The sequence below is a fragment of the Emydura macquarii genome, unplaced genomic scaffold, assembly GCF_026122565.2.
Source record: "Emydura macquarii macquarii isolate MOO-44397 ecotype Brisbane River unplaced genomic scaffold, CSIRO-AGI_Emac_v2 contig_1363, whole genome shotgun sequence".
Taxonomy (NCBI): Eukaryota; Metazoa; Chordata; order Testudines; family Chelidae; genus Emydura; species Emydura macquarii.
In genome coordinates this window covers 7366030-7392780 of record NW_027131500.1, presented here as the reverse complement: position 1 = coordinate 7392780, position 26751 = coordinate 7366030, and the positions used below count along the sequence as shown (strand labels likewise).

Here is a 26751-nt window from a genome sequence, read left to right as displayed (position 1 = left end):
ATTATTTGACATAGTTGTTTCAAAATCCAAAGGGTTTTTGGACAATAACAAAAATGTATCATGGAGAATTAATAAGAACACAGTTCTTATTGCAGGAATGTTAATTAACTCAATAAATTTAGAACTGGGGTTTTGATATACTCATTTAAAAAAGTACATTTAGTTCTTTTTATTTGTCAGCAGATGTTTTTCCTGAATAAGGATGTTAGAATCAGACCCATTGTGTCTCTTCCTTTTCTTCACTAAGGCCTTGACTCAATAAAACACACCTATATTTTAACTCTGAGCCCGTGAACAAGGAGTCAACTTTTCAGCTCATCTATCCTTTTTTTCTTCCACAGGTGCTCTAGGAAAGACTAAGCATTGGCTGTTTGGAAGCTACAAGGGGAGGCTGCTAATTGAAGTCAGGGCTAAACATCCAGGATCATCAAAGTGAGCTGAACTCCAGCCTGGTGAGTTCTATTACTCTCTTCCTTATGTTAATGCAAACAAAACAAGTTATCCTTTTCTGGCTATACCTGTGTTTCTGCTGAGTTATTTCACCTTATTATGGCTTCTCTAGGCTTGTGAGATGGGGTGAATGTTTCTTGAGCTTTTCTTATTAAGGTGATTCAATAGCAATTCTTGTAATTTTGAAGGTGAATTTGATTCCTCCTCCACCCTCTCCCCCCCCAGACTGAGCAGTTTCTAAGTTTTTTGTTTGTTTTCCAAGTATTTAATTTTGTAACTATTGGAAAATTATGAAGCAATTCAAATGAAGAAAAATTCAGGTGTGATGGGATCCATGCCTTTTAGTCCAGTTCTAGTTCTCTCTGTATTGAGCTGAGGCTTTATGACAATTTTTGAGCAGTCTTGGAGATGGGTGCATCCCTGTGCATTGAGAGACTTAAAAGTCTTGGTTTGATAAAAGACTCAACATGAGACCGGAGAGAGACAAAAATGACTGACATTTTTCTTAAAAACAACTGTGTTTAACTGAAACCATCAGTGCTCCAGATAATAGTGAAAAAGATTCTCAGCTGAAAATGAAGACTAATCATATTTAGGATATGATAAGATACAGTGGTGTTATACAATACATAGAAGCAGCCTCTTCCATAAGACCTTCTTCCTGGGTGATCCCTACTAACCCTTTAGCAGTGCAGGCTTGTTTTCTTATATGCATTGTTTCCCTGTATGCCTTTCATGGAACAGGAGCTGCCTCTTTCTTAAATTTGACAGAAACCAGCAGCTGTAATCTTAACCTGGTCATTTTGCAGCTGGTTTTATTTCCCATTCATCTAGCTGGTAAGTATTTGTAACTCCTTTTATGTTTTGTTCTAGCTTTTCCTTTATATTTCATATGGTGCTGGGGGGCGGGGAGGGACTTCCCATTTTTACTGATAAAATGGGAATGAGAAAATAGGGTCTTAACTCTGTTTAAACTGGCTGTCAAAATGAATGCCATTTTGGCCAGCATCAGATATTAAACTGAGTACCCTCAGACTAAAAGTCTCTACAGCTTGACTTAAACTGCCAGGCTCTGTAGCTATGGATCGAGCACAGATGAGGCCATGGCACATATTGACCCAGTGAATAGATTACTTCCTCTGGACAGAAGAAGCTCATCCTGAACCGTCTGAGGCATGTGGCAGTTCAAATCTTGGACAATTCCCTAATTATCTGATGTCAACCAACGTGACAACCAGGAGACTGAACCCAGGACCTCCAAAGATAGACACATGACTCTCTACAGCTTGGGCTTATGAGCCAGACTCTGTACCTGTGAGCTACAAAAAGTCTCTCATCCTCTTTGGATAGGCCTGAGTGGGGAGGCCTAACTCATGCTGCCCGGTATGTTACACAGTTGCATTCTAATAGCAGCTCTTGCCTCATTCAGTGAACAATGAAATATGTGCACTCTGAAGGCAGTGTAATCTGGTGATTTGGACAATTTGAACGAAGTGTTAAATATCATACACTTTTGTTCCGTTAGTTCTTTAAAATGGGCAATTTGTGCACTTTCTAAAGTTGTTGGCAGAATTTTTACATTGCATAGGTGTAGCTTAACTTCTGTATTTGGGAGGACAGATCCAGTCAGACCAAAGGGCTGCGCATGGTGCAGGGGGACAGCAAATTCCACACTTGCCCAAGGCTTGCATTTCGGGGGACTACGTCCATGGTTCTTAGCTTTATTTTTGAAATCAGCAACTTTAAAAAATGCTTTTTATTTTGAACTGATGAATCAAACTCACCAATGCAAGCAACTCTAAACACAAAGATGACAGACCATGACCAAATACAACTAGTCAACAGGCTATGTTTTTCATTTATCCTTTCCACTGAAAAAATTTTAATCAAATAAAGTTTCCAAGAAAACATAATATATTTTGTGGGGAAAAAATGTGGTGTTGAATAATGACTTTTTTTAATGAAAAATCTCAGTTCAAAAAATTTCAACCATCAGTGGTGTGGCCCAATGGACAGTGCATAGAACCAGGGTGTCAGCTATTGATAATATTTTTGCATATTCCATTATGATACTTGTATAATGCATGTGTCATCTGTTCACATTTGCTATTATGGGCATTTGTTTTACACAAAGGGAAATGGAGGTTGAGAAGTGGTTTTGTTTGCCTAAGGAAATAAAAAAAAGTCAGAACCATGATTAGATCTCAAGAATTCATGATTCTCTGTCCTGTGCTCAAATCAATAGACTTCCTTCTCTTACTATAATGCTACTTTACCTTTAACAAAGTGAGTCAGCCTTCTGCTTTTCATTACTGTAAAAGGGAATTGTTGGAGAAACCATCATTAATACAAGGCAAGATGAATGGAAAATACACTCAACAGATTTAAGTTCATAAAGAAAAAAAAATTCAAAACTACTTAGATAAAACAGGGATGATAACATATGTGCATATTTACAGAAGTAACTTGTTTGCAAATTGCATTACAGATGGTACTAATTAAAATCACTTATAATAATTATAGGAGCAGATTAAATCAGATGTTTAGTCTAATACTGTGGAGCAACTGAATTAATTATAGGAGAAGCTCTCTCTTATTTCCTAGGTGGAAGACAAGACTATTGCTGAATTTCTTAACTACTTTATTGTAATTTTAATTTGAAGTAGTATATATTCTGTTTTCATTTGTTAGGTTAGTCTTCTCTTTATCATGGCACCCAGGTTTTTATTCTAAATCTAAATTATCAGCTTGACATAAAATCCTCTAATGCCCACCCGAAAAGAGAAGGAAAATATTCAGCATCTAATATTGGTAACAAAAAATAACTTCCAATGCCAAATTAAGATTTACCTCACTATACACGTGTAGGATAAACTCATGATTAAAAGACACCCTTAAGACTGCACGAATGGGGTGATTTGAAGGTTTAAGTTTACATTACTGCAACATGACCTAGGGTGTGGCTGGTTTTCCTGTCTTGTTCCTGTACGGTTCAGGCTTCTTCAACAATGAGTGACCAAAAGCCAGGTTTTTAAAGGTATTTAGGCCTAAAGATGCTGATAGGTGCCAAGTGAGATTTTCATGACCATCTAGAGGCTAGACCCATAACAGGATTTATGTACCAAACTACCACTTTACGCACCTAAATCCAAAACTGAGATCCACAAAATTCCTGATTAACTGCCACCTAACCTTGTAGGTGCTGAAATTCCCTAGGCATCTAAGTTTCTGCTGGTGGGCATGCTCAAAGCCAGTTCAAGCCTAAGGCCCAGTTTATGCTTAAGCTCCAGTGTGATCCTCAGATTAGGCATTTCCCACCTATCTCATCCCATTCAGACAGCATTCTTAGAGCACATATGCTAGCTAAGCCCCTGCTAGGGCTCTTATATGCTATTGTGCTGTGGTTAATGCACTCAACCAGAATGTTGAAGAGCTGGGTTCAAATCCCACTCCACCTGAGGGGTGCAGGGTTTTGAACCCAGGTTTTCCCCTTCCCAGGTGAGTGTTCTGTGCATCTGATTGTTCCTTCTTAAGTGGAGTACTTTGCATTTGTCCTTATTGAATTTCATCCTATCTACTTCAGACCATTTCTCCAGTTTGTCCCGATCATTTTGAATTTTAATCCTATCCTCCAAAGCCCCTGCAACCTTTCTCAGCTTGGTATATCATCTGCAAACTTTATAAGTGTATTCCATATGCCATTATCTAAATCACTGATGGAGATATTGAACAGAACCGGAGAAGGAGCTCGGACTCAGGAGAGGAAATAGTCTGTGTGACAGCAGTAGCTTCAATAGGAGAATACAGTGCAGTGGCCTGAAGATAGGCAGGATGGTGTAGAGAAGTTGCATCACATACTCACTGCTCACAAGTGCTGCTACAGGCTGGTTTAGGAATTCTTGTTTTGGTTTGTTGCTGTAGCCATTAAAAGTAATTATGCCTTAGGAATTTGCATATTTTTATGTTCTGGAAGCCCTAGTAAAGGAATTATCAAAATCTGTGAGTGTCTAGAGGAACTAACAACAGGTAGAGCCTGAACATGTCTGGAGCAGGGCCCCTACATGGTGGGGGGGGGGAAGGGTACACTTTACTGGGGCCTGGAGGCCCTGGGGGCCCAGCCCAGGCTGCAACCCCCATAGGTATGTGTGTGGGAGGGGGCCTGTGTTACAAGTTTGTACTGGGCCCAAAAAAAATTATACTTGGGCTCTGGTCTGGAGGGCCTAGAGTGCTTCCTTCCACGCTTGTGGCATACAAAGCACTCTATTTGAGGCTAGTCCCTTCTGACGTATCACACCACTAAGTGGCACTTTGTACCTATCGTTGATAAGCTCTGGCAGCATTATATTGTTTGTCGAAGTACACCTAGTCACATTCCTCACAATGCTTGGAGGCTTGTTGAACTAGTACATTTTCCTGATAGTTGTCTTGTCTGCTTTAGCTTCTGAACTTTTTTGTTTGTTTGTTTTTTGGGTGGAGGGGGAGTTAAGAATAAGTCCTCTTATAGTTTGTAAAATAATCTTTTGAAAATGTGAATTGAAAGTAAAATCAGTGCAGTGATGTCTGCCTGAATCTGCAGGCATTGTGAAACAATAACTCTGAAAGGTGCAAACTGCCACTTTCTAGCCCAAAGAGTATTAACTTGCTGATTAAAATAAGTGAAGAAGAAGAAGACAACCTAATAAGCAACATATGAAGGATGGGGGAGACAATTACATATGTACATTTTCAAATACATTACATTCATTTTTTAATATTCTATTTTAATATCCACAGGCTGTGACTGCTCCAAACCTATTAACAATCATGGTAGCAGTGGGCCACTCTCGTTGTGAGGAATTCTATGTAATGTCAGGAGAGGATATATCTTGGACTGTTGGTTGGAAGAGTATCTCTATTTCTTCCCTCTCCCTATCCCACCCTCCAAATCTGGCCCAAGGTCTGGATCTTTATGTGTAAAATCTGCATTTTAAAAAATCAAACTCTAGTTACTGTATGTACTCTATTGTACTGTTTGTGAATCTACTAAACTTGATTTGTTCTCAGTGGGATTTACATACGTCTGTTCAACTTTCTAGTTTGTGGTATTAACAAAAGGCTCACTCCCTGATGGAGCTGAGAGCAACCAAAAGTTTGAATCAGTATGAAGGCAATTTTCACCATGCCGAATCAAGCCCAAAGTTGCTCTAGAGTTGTGGAGACTGAATTGCATAGTGGCGTCTGCAGCACCACATGCACTGCCCCCACGTGGATAAAGGGCAGCCTAGGGAGGGTTGACTCAGCAGCACGAGCCGCATGTACCTGTCTCCTTATAAGGAAATGAAGTGACCCCACCCGCTGGTGCGTGGTCAGCAACTGCCCAGGATAATTGCAATCACCTGGTTGGCTGGTTCATACCTGCCCGGGAAATCAGGAGCCTCAACTTCCTACTATCATCAGTAGGAGTATTCTGGTAGCAACCAAAAGTTTGAATCAGTATGAAGGCACCATATTTTCACCATGCCGAATCAAGCCCAAAGTTGCTCTAGAGTGTTTAAAATTATTTTGTATTTACATGTAGTTAACTACTAGATTTGTTTTGACAATAGAAAATTCATACTTGTGTAATTCACTGAAGGAAAAATCATTTTATGGTGTGAATGACAGTACAATTCCCATTGATAAAGAAAGCTCAGTCAGCAATAACGTAAAGCTCAGTCCTGCAGTGCTCTCACTTATTATCCAAGTGGGAGTTCAATCTAAGATCAGCATGTGTTTTGCCCAAGTAAGAATTACAGTGTCATTCATGAGTAGTAGGATGAAACAAATCAATCACTTACATCACCAGAATAAGTAAAATATCTATTTTAACACAGAAGGGAAGGGGGTGGAATTATTCATTCTAAAGATGTAGACTCAACTTTATTAGCAGCTTTGTGTTTTATGACTGCATCATAGGGTGCAGTCTGTGGAATGTAGTAAGGGGTGTGGGGGGAGTGGAATACTGTGGGAAGAAAGACTCAGATCATTGGCTGGTGCCTTGATGTTAAGGGCTACATTCCAAGATAGTGTAAATGGAGGAACAATTCAACATGTTGGTGGAGCAGAGATGTAAAATGTCTGCATGGAATTAAGAGCTGTCATAAACTACTGGAACTAGAATCATGGTGGGTAAGGTATAAGGGTGAAGTAGAAGGTGACAAGAAGGCATGGTATAAATGAAAGGGAGCACGTTCAGGACAGATCAGAGAGGGTAATTCTGTGCTGGTGAGGCAATGTTTAAAGGGTTCCATAAAATAAAGCTATCCCAGGTTGGTTTAACACAAGCAGAGATTGCACCAAGTACTCAGAAAGTAGTATACAGCTATTATATCTGACATGCCTAACACAATATTCAATGAGTGCTGAGAATTAAAATACCTAACCCCCCACTGTGTAAGACAGAGTTAGTGGTATGAACCTCAAAGCCTCTGTTAAGCAAACGAGAAATGTTCTCCTGACAAAAGAGTCAAGCTGAGACCTCTAAATGTTGATCCGCATTAACAAATTAAGAGCTGAATGGCTGAAGTCAGAAAAATTAGTGCAAAAGAGTTGTGTGCGCAGAGAAGTACATTGTGTTAGATACACGTAGGCCAAGCCACGTTCCACACAACTCACTAAAATAAGATTGTGAACTTGTATAGCAACTGCCACCTGAGAATCCCAATATACCCTACAGAGATGAATCGATTTAACTTTTCTTCCCCTGTAAAGAAAGTGTTATACAGGTTGTTGAGCAGAAGCCCAGAACACCTAAATGTTCTGCAGGACTTACTGTTCTGCTAATCTCTAGCACCGGCACCATGGCACTGTTAATTCTGCCCCTTACTGTTTGTATCACAGTTGTTGATGAGGGGGCATGTAGATGCCATGGTAAAATCAACATCAGTAGTCCACTGGCACTGAGTTAGACCTTCAACCTGAGCAGAGATTGTGGAAGATGCCTGATCTGAAGTAACAAAAACTGATCTTATGCCAAGCATGTCACCTTCATAGTTGGTCTTTATTTAACTATGCAGAAAGGTGCTCAAGTATCTTGAAGCTTTGATTGCAACATATTTTGAGGTGATTGCCTTAGATCATTGTCACGACAAAATACTTAGAACAATTCAGAAATGAATTCCTCCTGTCCACTTCACCTTGCTAATGTTAAACGGAAGTGCAAAGTGTAGCAAAATTCACTAGCAGAATTCATTTTTCTTTTAATCAGCTCAGTCTAGCTCCTCTCTGAATCTCATCATGACCATGACAGCTGCTAAAGCCAGATGGACAATGATGCTCCAGTAATGCCACTGGTCAAACTTAAATTCACAATTTTACAGAGTTTGACTTTAGTTTATCAGTCATGGTTACACATCTTATGCTGAGGTTGTATTTCTGCCTACGTCATTCACCAGGCTGATTTTTATCCCAAACTTAAATAAAATACTGTTGTTCTACCACCCTTCCAATCAAAGGTCAGTAGCAAATTATGATCAAACCAAGTCAATATTTGGATTGAAGATCTCCAAGTATCTCTCAGAAAAATGGTTGTCAACTCTTGATTCTGAATCATTACCACAGCTGGTTGCGGGTGCTGTCTTTTGATGAAACTTATTTCTAGGTTCTGCTCACTCGTCATTAGAAATGTAATGATATGTTTAGTTCAAAAAGAGATGTTAACCTTGATGCTTTGGGTAACTTCCAATTTGGGTGATTATTCTGCCTACTAAAATGTCTGTTTCAAGAGGATATGGTAATAAATGGTGGACAGTTATGGAGGTGTATGGGCCTAAGGCACACTTGCAGGTATCAAGCTACACTCTACAATGTTGCAAGGCTGATAAATGGAGCAGCCTTGTCAATAATGTGAATCAAGACTGTACCTGAAGACAGAGGCTGTGGCTATTTCTGTCTTTTAAGGCCACTTTGCAGTCACTGGTGTAAGTGAATTCTTATGAACTATTTTTATTCAAACCCTGAAAATTTAACTACTGTCACTTATTTGACAAATCACATCTGCATGACTCAAGAAAGTGGTGTGATAGAACCATAACTTTTTCTTAATTTAATAAATTAAAATAAATATAAAATAAAGTAATTTAAATTAAAACGGTTAATATATTTCCTTCTCACAGTAATTTTATTTAAGTTTTTAAGTACCAACCAAATTCTGTCATTCTTTCTAGCCTACATGCATGAGCCTTTTGTGGGTATGGTCTCTGGGACTGATGACAAGGGTGGGCCAAGGGGTCATTTAAGAAAGTGGCATGAAGAGAACCTTGCTTCTATGTCTTTTCATAGACCCTCTATGTCCTAATTGCTGACCTGCACATTTGCAACCCCACTGATCTCACAAGTTCCATGTGTGTAACTGAGGGCAGAATTTCTCTTTTTACTGCCTTTCATCTCTGACTATCAAAGCATTTTACAAATATGAAGACAAAAATCACTGTGAAGTCTGAAACATGCAGGAATTATTTTATCTATAATAGAAATAATAATACCTAGTTCTTTTATATAGTGCTGTTCTTCAGTAGATCTCAAAATGCTTTACACAGGAGGAAAAAATCATTATCCCCATTTTACAGATAGGGAAACTGAGGTAGTGAAGTAGCTTGCCCAAAGTTGCCCAGGGACAGAGCTGGGACTAGAATTCAGGTCTAGTGAGTCCTAATCCAATGCCATAACATCTAGTCTACACTTGCAGTCAGCTCTATAGAGGAATACGACAGCTGAGCTGTTAAGCACTGCATAGCAACCATGCAAAATAGTTTAGTACAGAAGGTGAAGAAAAATAAACTGAAACAAGAATTTAGCGTGGCAGTGAGCAAAGTTGGAATTTGATCAGGACACTGTGGTTAACTGAAGATGAAGGCAGAATGTGACCAATATTGCTAATTACTTTTTTTTTTAGAGAAGAATGAATTTGTGATGTTTTGGGCATATTAATTACTGTGTCCATTAGGCCATCTCAATTCAGTGTGTTGTACTACTTCTAATTGCAAAGATAATTAAGCAGATCTGTCATTATCTGTCACAATACCAGATTTCTTTATGTACTGTACCAAGGATTAGAAGAACTATATTGTGAAATTGTGTGTTCATACTGCAACACTCTCTCCTCCTTTCTCTATAATTCTGTTTACACTCTGTAATAATGTAAGGAGGGATGGCTTTAAAATCCTACATTGTGTAGTGTGTGTCAGGTATATATTTCCAGTCTTCAAGTTGACAGTCCTTTTAGGAATGAATTGCTGCAGTAGATAAATACAAGAATATTTCAGTTAACCATCTGATGAGAAATATTTAAGGCTCATTAGTAAGCAATGTTTATAAGAAGCAGGAAACATTCACCCATGAGTGGCTCCCAAAGGAAGATGTTTCATTGCCCAGATTGTGTTTCATATCTGTACATTTTCATTTTAAACTTCCATTTTAATCTTGCAAGGGATTGGAAGTCTATCCATTGTTGCTCTGGTGAAAGATTTAATTGCAGTTCACGTTCGTCCTTAGTGAGTGAATGAATTATGAGCACATCCACTACTTTTATTCCCTGGATAGCACTTTGATTATTGTTGTAATTGGTCTATTTTACTTTGTAATCTTATTTTCTACATTAAAAAGAATCAGAAAAAATGCTATAATCAAATGTATAACATGCACTGGAAGGCAGGGTTTACATACATACTTAATCAAATGGGATTTTTAAGCTTCAATTTACAATAATATTGTAGTTGCCATAGCCATATTATTCAGCGTGGAGTATTGCCATCTGTGTATAGATAAGGGAAGGCTTAGTCATTTATAATTCTAACAGTAAATTCAAAAATCTGGAAAGTAACCAAAGATACCCCAGCTGGAAGAAAACAGTCATTTTTAACTGCCAAATTATGCCTTATAGATGTCAAACCCTCTTCAAGTTAAAATAATCTTTTGAAAATTGTGGTTTAAAAATAGCTTTAAATAATTCTGTACTAATATATCTTTATTAGGAGGAGGAAACAGAAACGGGATGAAATCCTGACCCCATTGAAAATCCAATAGGTGTTTTGCCATTTACTTCAATGGGACCAGGTTTTCAACCAGGATTTCTAAATCACACACAGGCATATCCAGTTGTTGAAAGTGTACAGCTCAAATTCTTTAGACAGTCCTATAATAGTTGTGTGCTCGGTCCCCCCTAACCTACCAACTCCCCCTAAACAACCTGCCTTCCCTCTCACTCTGCATTTTTTCATAATATACAAAACATTCAGGACTAAGCTTTCAAAATTGTGCACCTACATTTCTCATTCAATACATACGGGGGCAAATTCTATGCGGGCATAATTCCACTGAAGTCAATGGAGTTACACCTGTAGAGATTTTCCTCCCATATGTTTTACAGTGAACTTGGAGAGCTGTGTATGCAATGTTAAGCCTTTTATAATTGCTTCAAGTGACTGTAGTACTCATGATGACATTCTGACTGACATTCCGGGAGTCTGAGGCTTACCCACAGAAAAGGAACAGTATGGGTGATGGCAATACAAGCTTCCACTTGCTGGTTAGCCAATCTGCCTATACGCTGTTCTGGAGGAGTGAAGAGTATTTATTTCATTCTTCACGCCTCTTCTGTGCTTGGCTTCTTAATTAACACTAACTTGGAAGGTGTGGGCTGTGGTGTTCTGTCCGTGGGCACTGATGTTAGACCACCAAACAGCCATCAAATGGTAACAGCTTTCAATCACTACCAAGCTGACATAGATTTGACTCTTATGAGCTAGAGGTGAAAGGCATTGTCCTAGAGACAGCTAGTTCCCCTCTCTACACAAGTGCAAATTAAACGAGAAATTACACAGGGCCATATCCTCAGCTGAACAAATGAACACTGAAGTCCAAGATGCTATGCTGTTTTACACCAGCTCAGAATTTGGCCCAGAATATGAAATTCATAGCATCAACAATCTGTTCTGAGGATGCAAACTCATGACGTACATACACAACTTAGGCACACATTTTTAGAAAATTTAGCCCTCTGACTCAGATCTCCTGAAATATTCCACAACACTAACTTCTGCTCTAGCAAGTTTTAACCTATGCATTTGTAAGTTTTCAACATACCATGATGTGTTAGGTGGTTTCTATAGTTTGAGTAGCTTTCCCAAGTATCAAACCATTAATTATGGAGAAAGAAAGATATAAGTGCTGTGGAAACATATCCTGAAGCCAACAGTTGTGCAATGCAAAGTGACTGTTTTAGTACAAGTTTGACCTAGCACAACATGTCTAAATGTCATGTATGTACTGTGAACATGAAGGAAAAACCAAGCAGTTTTCTCAAGCAGTTGCCTATTGCCGCTTTGAGACAAACATAGCGCTTGAAGGGTTTTGTAAGCACCTAATGACAAAATAAAACAAACACTTGAGCTCTCCTCTTGAGACTATTTCAAGTGTAAAATCTTCCTCTTCTTGGTCCTGCTGTTTAACAGTATGACAGAGCTTTAGTTATGTGCTCAGAAGTGCTGTGTATTTACTGTGATTTGCCTAATGACTGCCTCTTGTGGTGATGATAATGTTCCAGTTTCTATGAAAAATGGCATGCTGAACATGTACTGCTGGTCAAGATTGGCTGCATAAGGGAGTAGCCATGACAGAAAATTCTCTCATTCCTCTCCTGGATGATTGTCTCAAACCTTTCCTCTTCCCCTCGCTCCCCTCTCAAATGCCAGCTAACTGGCTCCCTTCCAGTAAAAAGCCAAAGCATACTGCAATCAAACTAGCCTCCCCATACCAGCTGGGGTACCCCATGCTTAAAGACTAGATCCCTAAACCTATCTGTAATTTCAACAGTTTGCCTCAATGCCACATAGCTTGACTCTTTCCCAATAAATTCCAAACATTCCCACTCCCCACTGCCCGAATGAAGCAATTCCACAGAGTGGCCAAGTCCCATGCATTCAGTTACACACAATGAGAGAATTGGATACCGTCTTTGAAACACAAATGGGAAGTGAAAGACAGTTGCAGGCAGTGGCTGCTAAAAGGCTGTCCTCAGCAATTTCCTATGAGCAGAGCAGGTTGGAGCGGAGGGTTGCCCAGATGGTTCAAGAGGTCACCAGGTAGCATTTTAGGACTATAGATCTCTCCATGGTTGTTGAGTCAACACTAGTAGGTGTAATGTGCCTCTATAACTCTTACTGATATTGTAGGAGTGGAAAAAAATACTATAATACAAACGTTTGTGTGTTCAAAAAATGCAGAACTATAGAATGAAATGTAAAACGTTACACTGGGAATGCAGTCTACCATGACACATACTTGAACTGTATCCCCCTTCCTCCCCTTAATTTTATCATTCTCCGTTATTTTAGTCCCACACATTGATTTCTACCAATTTTCAAAAGGGCTTTTTCTTTGTCTGGATTTTTCTCAAAATAGCAGAACTTCAATTAGAACTCATCTCCGGTTTCTCTTTAGACTGATTTTGAGATGCTACCCTTATTTAATGTATACAGTGGTGTTATTTAAAATGCTAATTGTGTTCCTTTTGTTCAGGGAAGCATAGTTGACTGAAGGCAACATCTTGCACTGATATTAACTATATGCAGCTCCCCTGAGACTTTGGTATTCTTCAGTAAATCCTCCCATTCATTTTCCTCTGAAGTAAAGAGATTGAGGTTTTTTTCAGGTAGTTTTAGGCTTACACTGGTTTAGGTCTGGAATCAATTTCATTGTCCATTTAAAGTGCTGTTGCCTTTTAGCTTTATTTCTTTATTATGTGATGTTAGAACAAATATTCTAGTGTAAGAATAGCTTTGGTGTAGAAATCTCCAATCTTATGAAAACTTCCATCATGGGGTTTTATTCTCCCACAGTTATAGAACCCATCATTCTGTGAGGTTTTTTAAGTGGCTTTTTATTTAAAACCTTTTAGTATTTTATATAATTAGCAGAGTATGTTCTAAGCTATGAGTCAAGTCAGTTAGGCTACCTCTAGCATTTTATCTTAAGGTAAACCACAAATGGCTCTCTTTGCTGTGCTTTGTGGTAATGGGTAAATGACACACTGACCACTGTCAAACAATAATATGTGCAGTGTAGTTTGTATTATGTTTTAAATTCTCCTTCATTCCTTCCACCAATTATCTCATTTTTCTAAACAACAAAAAAGAGTAATCTTATTACAAGAGCCCAGGCCTGTGAAATCCTGAGTGCCTCAGCTACAAAGAGGCCTATACCTAAAGACTCCAAGCTCTGGGATCAGATGATAACATATCAGCATAGGGCCCGAAGTGTTTAAGGTAGAGGCCCCCAACCACTGGTTCCACCACTCTTTGCAGGGGGAGTAGGGGGGTCCTACATGCTGTTCCTGCAGCTTTCTGATGGCCATGGTCAAAGAGCACCTGTAGATAGTCACTGCTATTTCTCAGTTCCCCTGCTGAAGACCAGAGTAGACGGAATTGTGTGTGGAGACATCCCCAGAATCCCAGTCTCTGGAGTAAAGGTCATACTTCCCACACTGCTCCACAGAGGGCTGTATAGGTGTGGTCTGCATCCTGATGTTTTCCAGCAGAGAGCTTTGTCTCGGGCCAGGAGTGAGAAGTGTTGCCATCTCAGTAGCATCCTTTTCTGGTGTGGCAATAGGGCCCTGCTGGCTTTATTTTAATATCCAGTTTCCAATTTACATTGTTTTAGGATCACCTAAACTAGAAGAAAGCTGTACGCCAACAGATACCAATAATATCTATACTTAGGGCCATACAGGAGGTGGGTAAAGACCCATTCATTCTCCTGAAATCAGGGTAGCTTTGTAGTCTTATTGCAAATGTCATACCAGAGCCACAAAATATCATGATGTGGTTTGCACATTAAGCCAACACAAAACATCATCCAAAGTCATCACCAGCCCCGTCCTTGCAAGGCATCACTATTAACCATTTTTGTCTTCAGAAAGAGCCCAGTCCAACACCTTCCCCATCTCCAGTTTTCCTATGTGGAGAGGATGAAAGCAAATCAGGGCCCCACACTTAAAATTGATAGTAACCATGCAATAACAATTGTGAGACTTCACTCCACAACCAGGTGGTCACCAGGAAATCTGAGTTCTTAAACTGCTTCTCTCTGATTGGGAGCTATGTGCTACCTTCTCTAAGCTGCCAGCTGCAGGTGAAGCATCTTTGCCCCTTTTTCATGTGCTACATGCTGGAGAGGGGCCCTCGTGGTATTTCCATCCTTCTCCAAAAAACTTTTGAATGTAGGAGCAGCAACTTATAATGTACAAGCTGCTCTCCAACCCCTAAAACTACAAGATAGGGGAGTACCCATCAAAGCCCCAAAGGGTGGAGGGCAATAGGTTCCCAGTTGGCTGAATTTAGATAATTCTCCAGACATCCAGGTGACATGTAAGGTAATATTGTGGGTTGATCTGAGAGAAGATTTTTGGAGGTTTGTGTTCTTTAGGTACTACTCACTGTTAGTGCAATCTACGAGGTCATGTTGGTAAAATCACACCAAAACCTTCATGGGTTGTTCTCCTACCCAAAGCATCTTTTGCTAATAACTTTAGATATTAAAGTAATAAATATTTATAAGGCAAGATTTTGTGCTGAGTCCACATGTGCTGCACTTAGGATCAGTGTAGTTCCTGCACAAGCCACTTTTCTGCTCAGCTGATCCTTGGCTGGACTGGGGACTATGCCCTACTTAGAGTAGTCTAATGGCTGTTCTAAATCACACTGACAGTACTGATACCATAAGGATCATTGTGCCAGCCACAACTCACTGGAGCTTATTGCACTCCAGCTCAGCCCCCTCTTATCCCTTGTCCAACTCCAGTGTTTGAAGGGTGGGGTGGGTGGCACTGGCTTTATCAGATGAATCCCTTGCTGCTCCATCCCTTTTGCACTGCTGGAGTAGTTCAAAAGAGGAAGAGGTGGCAGCCAATAATTGCTCTTGTTATGATCTTACAATGGAATCTGCTACCACAGGAGATTTACAAAAATGCCTGATCATAACGATTAAATGCAGATAACAGAGGGATTCTTTTTTAAATAAATGATTTCTACCAAATAAGTCTCTGCCTTTCTATGATGGAAACAAACCTAATGACCTAATTCCGTGACTGTGGAATTAACTTATCTACATGATAGTGATACACTAGCTAATGTGGTTCAAGTAAAAAGCAATCAGTATAAACAATGACATGTAGAGGGTACAAACTTAGGCATTTTGTGTTAGTTAGAAGCAGATTACTTTCCACTTTGAATAAAGCTTTACCCCCCTCAGAATGAGCATGCAATATTGTGAACTGCATCTCCAGTGAATGAATGAAAACAGTATATTTTTACAGTTGGCTGTTATAAATATGTGTTCTTGCAGAAAAGGGAATGAAGGTGTCAGAGGAATGGCAATATGTGCAAACAAAGATGAGCCCACAACTTCAACCTGGAAACTCTTAATATTGGGTTTTTAGGATCCAGGATTTCATAGAGTTTACAGAGGTAAACAAATATCAGATCTCAAGCTCCCCAAACTCAATTTTCCTGAACTGTTCATCAGAGTCAGTGGTTTGGTTTAGACCCATCTCCATATGCAATGTTTTTGGCAGTATTGTTCTGTCTTTGTGTAACATTCCATCAAAAAATCTATGTCAAGAAAACACTAAGGTTACACTTTTAAGAACTCAGAAAATGCATCTTTAACTCTCCCCCTCTCTTACCTCTGTGCGTATATATTACATAACTATCAATATGATTCAATATGATCTCAAATATTATACACTATTAAAAAAACTGTGTGCCAGGTAAACTGCTGGCATATTAGTAAATTAGACTTCAGGCTCAATTCTGGTCTCAATTTCCCAGTTTCATGCTAATGTGCCTCCACTGCCTTCGTTACCTCAAAAAGAGACCCTAATATGGCTTAGTTATATTAATGGACCAATCACAAGCCTTGTCTTTATAAGTGGGTAACAGGACGTGGCACGCCCTAGGGGATTTGCAAGGGTTTTCCAAGGATTTCCTTTTAGCTCATTGGGAAACTCCCTAGAACTGACTGCCTTAGTTTACCCTTGGGAGGACACAGATAAATTTTGTGCTCAAAGGATGGACACTCAGATAGTAATTTCTTCGAAAACAAAATTTTCTTTTTTTTAATGCTAATTTAATACAATTGGATTCTTAAACTGAAAATCAACATATTGTTACAAAAGGCATAGGTCACATGAGACAATCCGGGACACCATAAATTATGTAATCTAATGTGACACATCCTATGTAACATAAACCATAAAGATGCAATGTAATCCTCATAACACAATATAACATTTCTTTAGCACATATCATAACATTGTTATAATATGTAAATACTTAGTGTGGCACAGCACACAGCATAGCAAACAAACAATGTTGCAACATATAGTACAGAGTGAGAAACACCCTTCATACATTTGTAGAAAGCCTTAATACAATGTTGTAATATAACGCCAAATCTATTACAATGAAACACCCAGATTCTTTATACATATGTATAAAATAACATTACAATAGGAAACATTCAATAACATTACTACAAAATAACATTCTATGAGTGTTTATCAGGCAATCATAGGATCTTGCAGGAACAAGCTCAGAGTTACTACAGAGGTGCTCCTCCACCAGCTAAGGAGGCTGTAAGAAATGAGTAACTCCTTTCTAATTTCTTTTTTAAAACATTAGTGTAGCCATCTTTTGTTTGCAAGTTGTTTTTCTTTTTTTCTTAGCCTTTTTTCTTCCTTTTTTCTGAGTATGTTAGACTTTATATTGTGCTTATCTAAGCTCTCTATCTCAGGGTTCTATATTGCCACCCATCACCATAGTACCTGAGCACCTTGCACATAAAATCAATAGCTATAGCAAATCCAATGCTGAACACATATTACTGAGTGCCTTCAGTTCCTAATGGCTTCAATAGAAATTAAGGGCACATAGCACCTTGCAGGATCAAGTATTTAGTTTTTATCAAGAGTTAAATATTCATGTGATCGGTTTTGAATGACAACATGTATAAAGAAAAAAAACATACATCAGCTAAACTTCCCTTAAGGCCCATCAAGCATTCTTCTCTGCTACAGAAAGCAGCTAAGCAGTTGAGAACCAGGGGGAAGAACAAGAAGGATTTTAAAAGAAGACTGTAAATTAAATTTGCTTTATCCTTTAAAATGTAGTGCCAGATAATTTAATTTGAGACCAGGAAGATGGCCTCTTTACTGGAGCATTACAGTGGCAGGGAAAAGGTTACAGAAGAACGTCTTTGGAATTAGGTCAGTGCTACACTCTAGAAAAACAAAGAATGCAGTAGTTGGGAATGTACATCTTTATGTGTTTCAGTGGTGAGCACTCCAAGGGCCTGTTCTCTGAGGCGCTGTATGCCCCCAGCTTTATTAAGTTCAGCAGGAACGTATGGTGCTCCTCAGCTCAGGGGAGCTCAGAGAGAGGTATAAAAACTTCATTGCTTCTGAAGAGACCCGTCTTCTGATAAATATTACCCCTGTTAAAGCAGATGATATACAATGGAGAGAAATGCAACACATGATGTATTCACACTTAAAATTTGGGAGCAAGCAAAAAAGGAGTCAATGCTGCCAATGTTTGCTGTTGTCTTTATTTAACTCTCATGATTTGTTTACATTTTTCAGAGCCAAATTCTAGCCTCAATACTTCAACAACCCCCTCTCTTAAAATAAATGTAAGTAAGTTGCATACAATGAACAGTATCTGAGAGTACAATTGGGTCCTGGTTTTATAATCTTCCTAGAGTGTTAGTCAGAACTTTTATGGTCATAATGTTAACAGTAATGTATCCATGGAGTCCTAGTGACCAATCTTACTCAAAATGCTATCTAGTAGTAGCCATTGAAAGCTCATCATAGTCCAGAGTTACCACATAGTGTTAGCTAAGATACTTATTTTCTTTGTGCTTAAAACAGGAGAATTGTGTTATCTCAAACACTGCTGTGAGGTAACTGTCAATAAATGCTCACTTTATAATGGCAACTATGATACAGTTTTGTTAGAAGTCAGTAAATAAGTAGAAGTATCTTTTGATGATTACATCTTGTTTAGTTGAAGCCCCCTGCTATTCCACATACGTTCTTTGATTTGTTTCCTGACCTGTTGTGCAGTGCGGCAGCACACTGTTCAAAACACCAGATGTTACACCCTCGGGTATGACTGCTGTTCATTTGTGAACAATGTGATTCCTGGGTTTATAATGACAAATGATGCCCTCTGTTACACTGTAAAACTCCAGTATAGTTCTATTGATGTAAATTTGACTTCAGTGATGTTCCATGGGAGTGAATGAGAGCCTGAATTTGGCCCACATTGTGTACAATGCTAGTGAAATTGTAAAGCATTTTGTATTAATGCACTGTTATTTTAATTATTGCAACTGGCATAATAAATATTGATACTACATTAGAGACAAAATAAGGCAAAGTTGAATATTTGTAATTTAGCCTCAAGAGCATTACAGATGTCCTATGCTGGGAGCTAATGTCATGTGAAGTTGTGTGCAGCTTGGATAGGTTTTAATTTGACTGCTCATATCATCTGCCATATGGCCATTTTGTCCTTGATTACGATCTTTTGGCACAGAAAACATGTCATACACCAGCTTTAAAAGGAAACTTTTTGTGAGTTGGAGGAAGGGCAATGAGTACTGTAAATTAAAAGGGCTAATGATTTCACATAAGAACATAAAAATGGCCATATTGGATCAGATCAATTGTCCATCTCTCTTGCCTTCCAACAGCAGCCAATGCTAGGTGCTTCAGAAGGAATGAATAGAACAGCTAATCATCAAGTGATCCATCCCATCAGCCATTCCCAGCCTCTGTCAAACAGCAATCCCTGCCTATCCTGGCTAATAGTCATTGATGGACCTTTCCTATATGAATTTATTACCAGAATATTTTAGGGAAGCCAATTTGTTATTACCAAGAGAACTTTAGAGTCCAGGATTACCCCTAAAAACTACTGGAATGGTAGTTCGCTTTATTGGAATTTCCAGGGAGACAATCCTCCCTTGAAAGGACACAGATACAGCCCTCTGATCAAGATAGAACACATAAGCTGTGATACTTCAAAAACAAATCCCAAGTATATTTAGAAGTGAATGGTTACATTAAGTAGAAAGAGAGAGAAATCAAACATGGCTTATAATTGTATAACAATATACCCAAAATATAGAAATAAACATTTAACAGGATACAACTATTAAAAGATATATGGTATAGAAAATAATACTTAAGACTACTAGAACATATATGATAAAAGAATGTTCTGAATAATACTATCACGATAACTTAACACTATAACACTTAACACTATTAATTTAACAATACCTTAATTAATCACATTTGATACATATATTATTATTATTAGAAATCCTTAACAATCTATCATCCAACAACGTTGGCTAGGCGGTTGCTGGATGGGTAGAGAAGGAGAATCTCACTCAGACCACAAGCATCCAACTTTATTGACATGCAGATTTGAGTGACCTTTACTTATACAACCTTTAAAACATCCCTCTGTTCGTCAGGGAAGGTCCTTCTGCTCTGTCCAAGGATTGCTAAGAGAGTTCCCTCAGTCTCAGACACAGAGTGGGGACTCAGTTAGCCCAGTTGCCTGTAGGCCCAAAGGCACCTGTGGCTTCCTAATGGAAGGATTACCCTGGCTTAGACACAGAGCAGGGACTCAGTTAGCCCGGCTGTCTAAAACCTAAGGCACACCTTTGCTTCAATGATGCGCATCACTGTTCAGCTGTTTTCCAAGACATCCCACATCTCCTTTTCTGCTGAGGTCTGTTCTCTTTATCTCCTCCGGTCCAGCTTTCTAAGTTCAGCTCTCCTTCTTCCAAGGATCTCAGCTATCTACAAACTGCCTGCTGACAGTTGGCTCTATATATATAGCTATCAGTTTCACGTAGGGGAGGGGTGATTTTAGGAGCAAGAACGTCAAAATGGAAAGGGGAGGGTCTAGGAGTGAGGAGGGAGTTAGGAGTGAACAGAGAGGGGAGCTATTTTCTAATTACCAACGCCAGATTCACTTGCTAATTTGTATCCTAAAGATCCTTTTCCTAAAACTTATTAATATTTTAAATACTACAGAATGTCCAGACACTGATACCACTCTATTTTTTTCATTAATTACTGTTATTTTTCTTGTGATTTTAAACCTCTTCCAAGGCTTTTCTGCAACCCTTTGCACCTGCTTATTCTGTCTAGCAGATTCAAATAGCTTGAGACAAAAATCTCTGGCTACAAATGTATCTAGTTCTTTCTTGAACCCTGTTATAGTCTTGGCCTTCACAACATCCTCAGGCAAGGAGTTCCACAGATTGACTGTGCATTGTGTGAAGAAATACTTCCTTTTGCTCCTTTTAAACCTGTTGCCTATTCATTTCATTTGGTGACCCCTAGTTTTTGTGCTATGAAAAGGAGTAAATAACACTTCCTTATTTACTTTCTCCACACCAGTCATGATTTTATAGACCTCCATCATATCTCCTCTGAGTCGTCTCTTTTCCAAACTGAAAAGTCCCATACTTATTAATCTCTCATCATATGGAAGCTTTTCCATACTCCTCATCATTTTAGTTGCCCTTTTCTGTACCTTTTCCAATCCAATATATGTTTTTTGAGATGTGCAGTATTCTAGATGTGGGCTTACATTTGTTTTTAAAATGGAAGTTGATCTCCTATATCAGTTAGATTCCTATTTTGGAATAATAGCAAACAATCTCAAATGTTTTTCACTTGTTTTATCATTGGAATCAAATTTTGCATTTTGTTTCAGATAGTATCTACCTTAGTTAAGTCTAAAGAGTTCTCCATTCTTGGCCTGTCTTCTCACTTTGACAGAGTTGATCTTCCCTTATTCCTTGGATTTTTCTCCTCTCTTGGCTTATGTGACAGTATTCCCCTGGTTTTTTATCCTTCTTCTAAAGTCTCCTTTGCTGGCTCCTCATACTCCTTCTTCCCCTCTCTGGCTCACATTCAAGGTGCTATCCTTGGTCCCGTGCTCTCATAATATTCTCTTACATCTATCTACTCTGCTCCTGTGTTTTCAAGGAGAAATTCCTGATTACTATTGTCAGTCTCCCTTCTCTAGCACTATTGTCATTTCCCAGGCTTGCCTTCAAATTTCTATTCTTTTTCTCTTCCTCTCCCCTTCCCCATTCTGTCAATAAGTCATATCCCTTCTTCTTAATATTGCCAAAATCAGGCAATTTCATTGCTATTCACATTGTTTCTTTTCCTTCTGAGACATTGAATCCAATTTTTAAGGTTTGAAAATAACTGGAGAAGGAGTCCCCACTATCTCATCAATAAAGAATCCTTACCTTTCCTGCTCCCTGCACAATTATTTATGCTATGGCATGTAGTCTTGGGAATGGGAGATAGGCCTCCTAAACTGCCTTTCTCCTGTGTCTTTAGGAATTAGTTGGCACACCCACACCTTTCAAATCCCTTTCCTACAGGTGACTGCTGATCTATTTCCTATTCTTAGAAGGCCACATGGTAAGCCCACTTCATGCTCTAGGTAAAGTTGCCCTGATTCTCCCTCCAGTTTCTCACAAGTCCTAGTGCAATTATTCCTCTTCCAAATTCCTTCTGCTGCTATCTTCTAGAGGTGATTGGCCTGCTTCTTAACTTCTTCTAGAGCAGTTGAGCTCAGAAACTCCTCTGATAATCTACTACTTTGGCATAAATTTTAGTATGCTCTGAAGTGCAACTACCAGCTGCCTCCTTTTAAAATAATAATAAAAATATAAGACAATGAAGGAATTACCATCTGGTTGCCCTTGAAAACCAGATGCCGGAAGTAGTAAAAGGATACAGTTCAACCCTAAAAAGACCTGCCATTATGTTGTGAGTTGTTAGGGAAGGAAATGATAATTTTAAATAATTTTCAGGTAAACAACCAAACATATATGAACCAGCACTGAACACTGAACCTGTGAGGTTTAACAATCACTAAACTAAACCTAGAAATGTTAATACTGTACTCTTCTATCCCAAGAACCCGTGATGTCAGATTGTAGGTCACTTTCTAAATTTTTAATAATTATTCTAAAGAAATAATATTCTAAAGAAGGTCTAACATGATCAGAAACAAATGAAAGTCAATGTATGAATCAGAAATCAAGGCTGGAGGCAGGACCACAGAGACACGTGCACACACAGAGAAACAGATTCGGCAGGACAGAGTCGGGGGGGGGAGGGGGAGTACAGAGGCACTAAAACCAAGTAGAAGTAACTCAAAGACCTACTGAAAATCAGTGGGGAATATAATGTCTGAAGATGTAGGATTAGGGAAAAGAGCTTATGTCCCTTATATCCTTCCTGTAAAACCTGAAGCTCTGAGTTTAAAATGTCTTCTGTGTTATGCTCAAGTAATATAGCTTCCTTTCCTTTCATATTGTTTCCTATGATAATGCAAAGGTATCACTCTTTTCTTTGGAAACAATAGCTTCTGATTACATTGGAGTGGCATGTCCTGGAAGGCAAATATCTGTCACTTTTAGCTAAGAAGACTTCTAATAAGTGTCACTGCTGTGCAGTGTATTTTAAGTGTATCACATAAAACTGAAGTACGAGGGCTCATTGTTGGAATTATTTTCAGCAGTTAGTCTCATAGACTTAAATCCAGAAGGGACCATCATGATCATCTAGTCTAACCTCCTGCACGTTGCAGGCCACAGAATCTCACCCACCCCTGTACTAGGTCTATAACCTTTGGCTGAGTTACTGAAGTGCTCAAATCTTGATTTAAATACTCAAACCAGCAAATGACCTGTGCCCTACTCTGCAGAGAAAGGTCTCCCCCCCAAAAAAACCCCCCACCAGATCTCTGCCAATCTGACCTGGAGAAAAATTCCTTCCCGGACCCAAATATGGCAATTGGTTAGACCCTGAGCACATGAGCCAGACCCACCTGCCAGGCACCTGGGAAAGAATTCTCTGTAGTAATTCAGAACCCTCCACATCCATTGTCCCATTTCTGGCCGTTGGAGATATTTGCTAATAGCAGTCACAGATGGGCCATATGCCATTGTAGGCAATCTCATCATACCATCCCTTCCATAAATTTATCAAACTCAGTCTTAAAACAAGTTAGTTTTTTTGCCCCCACTACTCCCCTTGGAAGGCTGTTCCATAACATCAATGTGATGGTTAGAAACCTTCATCTAATTTCAAGACTAAACGTATTGATGCCAAGTTTATATCCATTTATTCTTATGCCAGCATGGCCCTTAACTAAATTAACTTCTCTCCCTCCCTAGTGTTTATCCGTCAAATGTATTTAGAGAGAGCAACCATATCATTAGGATAAACAAGTCAAGCTCCTTACATCTCCTCTTCTAAGGTAGATTCTTCATTCCTCTTATTCTAGTAGCCCTTCTCTTTGCCTGATCCAGTTTGAATTAATCTCTTTTAAACATGGGAGACCAGAACTCCACACAGTATTCCTGACCCTAGGAATGGTAGCCTTGAGATGAGCACCTTGAGCACTTAGCATCCTTTAATCCTTTTGGTCCAATTTTGATGTGGTCCAACAATTTTAAGACACCTCATGGTTAATAGTGAAATTACATACAAATTAGGAAGGATTATTAAGTAACTATAGTGCAGAGTTGCACTTGTCTGAAATTGAATGAAAATAATCACTACATACAAGGGGTAGTTGTGCAGAAACATAGACAAGAAGCTAGTGGTGGAACAATGACAATACAGGCACAATGAGATCCTGTCACCTACCTAACTCAAGAATACTTTCTTTTGTGACAATCTCTGAACTCCTTCCTTCCAGTCTTATTACCTGGATCTCTAAGTAACTGTAAGTGAGTTAAGCATGGAAATAATGAGAGCTGTTGAGTTTTCAACATCCTTGAAAATCTGGTCATTTATTTAGATGCCTAAGTGTGGCTTTAAGAACTAAACCTTAGGCACCTATATTATAAAATCTTGGCCCCTATTAACTGTCACTATTCAGAAGAGACTTTGGTGTCATCGTGGACAGCTCAGTGAAAACCTTTGTTTATTGCACAGCCACAGTCAAGAAAGCAATAAAATATTGGGATACAAAAGCAATGACATATTATTATTATATAAATCCATGGTACACCTTAATCTGGAAAACTGTAGTCAGCTCTAGTCACCCTGCCTCAAAACATGTAACAGAAATAGAGGTGGGAGGGATCAGAAATGGGCAACAAAATGAATAAAGATAAAACAGGATTCCATGTGGAGAGAGATTGAAATGATTAGGACTGTTCAGTGGGGATATATTAGAAGTATACAATATAATGAATTATGTAGAGAAGATTCATCAGATGTTTTTATTTATATTTTTTTTTCCTGGCTTGCTCTAGTAAGCAAATTTTAAAATTGATTAAAGGAAATACCATTTTATACACTGTGCACAATTAGCCTGTGGAATTCAGGTGTTGCTGAGCCCAAGAGCACAGTGGAGTTAAAAAATGGATTAGATATTTTATCTGCATAATCATAACATTCACAGTTATATTAGAGAGGATTAAAAACAACATAGAAGGGATATCTTGCTTCAGGTCACAAACCAAACTGTAACAGAAGGAAGTTAGGAAGAAAATTCCCCTGTGAGCATATTATTCCATAATTGCCCACTCTGAGGATTTTTGCATCTTCCTTGATAATTTTGAGCTTCCATTCCAATAGATTACACCACTAAAAAGACTAAGTACTATACTACAATCTTCAAAACAGTTATATGCAGAAATGAAGTTTGAACTTCATCCTTTATCTTTCGTGCCTAGGAATTGAGGCAAACCTGTTAAATAAAATAACTCACTCTTCACAGACCCTAGCAATAAAAGGAAGCTTGACAAGTTTCAGCATTTAATAGTTATTTCCTGTTGTTGTTTATTGGCTTTTGTTCCTTTGAGACAGCTGTTGTTTTTAATGTAATGTTGCCTGTAATTTATCCTATTAAATGTATTTTAACTCAATTACAAGCTCTTAAATTCATAAAGCCCAAAGTTAAGAGGTTTATATCAACAGATCTTTGAGATGTCATATTCTCTGCTCCAAAATTTTTCTTGATTACGTTATGATACACAGATCCAACAATTTTGGCTTTATTTCTGTTGTACTTCATTGACTGCAGGTCACTTTAAAGCACACTCATATTGAACGGTTTCATTCCAGTAATTCATTTTCATGATTCATTTAAAAATTTTCGTGGCACTTCAGTGGTGGATATAGTGAAACAGTGTTAGTTTTGGAGAAAATATTCTCCTACAAGTATGCACAGTTACATGTCAAAGACAAAAGTATATTTCTTTGGTGTGGTTTTAACACATTAAAAGAAAATCACAAATATTTAGCATTAGAAATATGGATTCCCAAGTAGTTACCTATATGCTATGCTACTTAAAGACTCTTACATCCTGTAGGTCAAATGTTTATTTAACACCAGTATTGCTATAACCTGGATCTTTAATAGCTTTCAGAAGTAAAATCCATTGTACTGCAGCTGAATAATATTGTTTTAAATAACCATAATTTATTCATAATGCTGCAATACTTTCTGATCTGTTGCTGCAAATCCAGCCAGCAGAGGGAGCACAGTTAACTGATGGAGTAAGACAGGCCAGTTTGGATGTACATCATTAGAGATGTGCTGACCGTTGATAATATGCTTGTGGTATAGTTATATCAGACAAGGCAAAGTTATAGTGACTTGTGCTTCATGAGGGAGAACAAATGCTCTTATTTCTTACTCCTTAGTTAAAAATGATGGGAGCAATCCAAATATAGAAACAATAAAGACTACACAGGAGTAACTCACTAAAAAAAATTTGATTATGGGGTTTTTTTCTGTTTACTCAAACATCCAAAATTAGTTATTCCTGCCAATGCCTAAATTGGCATTATCACTTCAATGCCAAGTTTAATATGAGATTATAAATGAATTCCACATGTAATTTACTTTATCTTTTTTTGTTAGGGAAAGTGTCTAGTTAATCAGGGTCTTTCATAATCTGTTGGGTTTTAGGGGAGATAAAGTATTTTTTCAAGTTTACTGCAAGTCTGTGTTTTATGATTACCCATAAACTGAATTCTAACTAGATCTGAGATTATAAAGAATGCCATTGTGTTAGTTTGCAGTCAAGACAGTATGATTTTTAAAACCTTATACTCTCCTACTTCCTAAAGTGCTTGAAGAGGAAGGATTAGAAAAGATTTGTAGCACTGGATTAACAAATACAAAAATATGGAGGGAGTGTGTGTCT

At 38.4% G+C, this 26751-nt stretch overlaps 1 long non-coding RNA gene across 1 annotated transcript in view; it reads left to right on the top strand.

Annotated features, from left to right (window-relative positions):
- The first annotated feature begins 339 nt into the window (after positions 1 to 339).
- The window catches only part of LOC137155583 (uncharacterized), a 63925-nt gene continuing 37513 nt past the window's right edge, over positions 340 to 26751 (top strand). The window contains exon 1 of the long non-coding RNA XR_010920552.1: positions 340 to 452. This is a non-coding gene — a long non-coding RNA (uncharacterized lncRNA). The remainder of the gene's footprint in view (positions 453 to 26751) is intronic.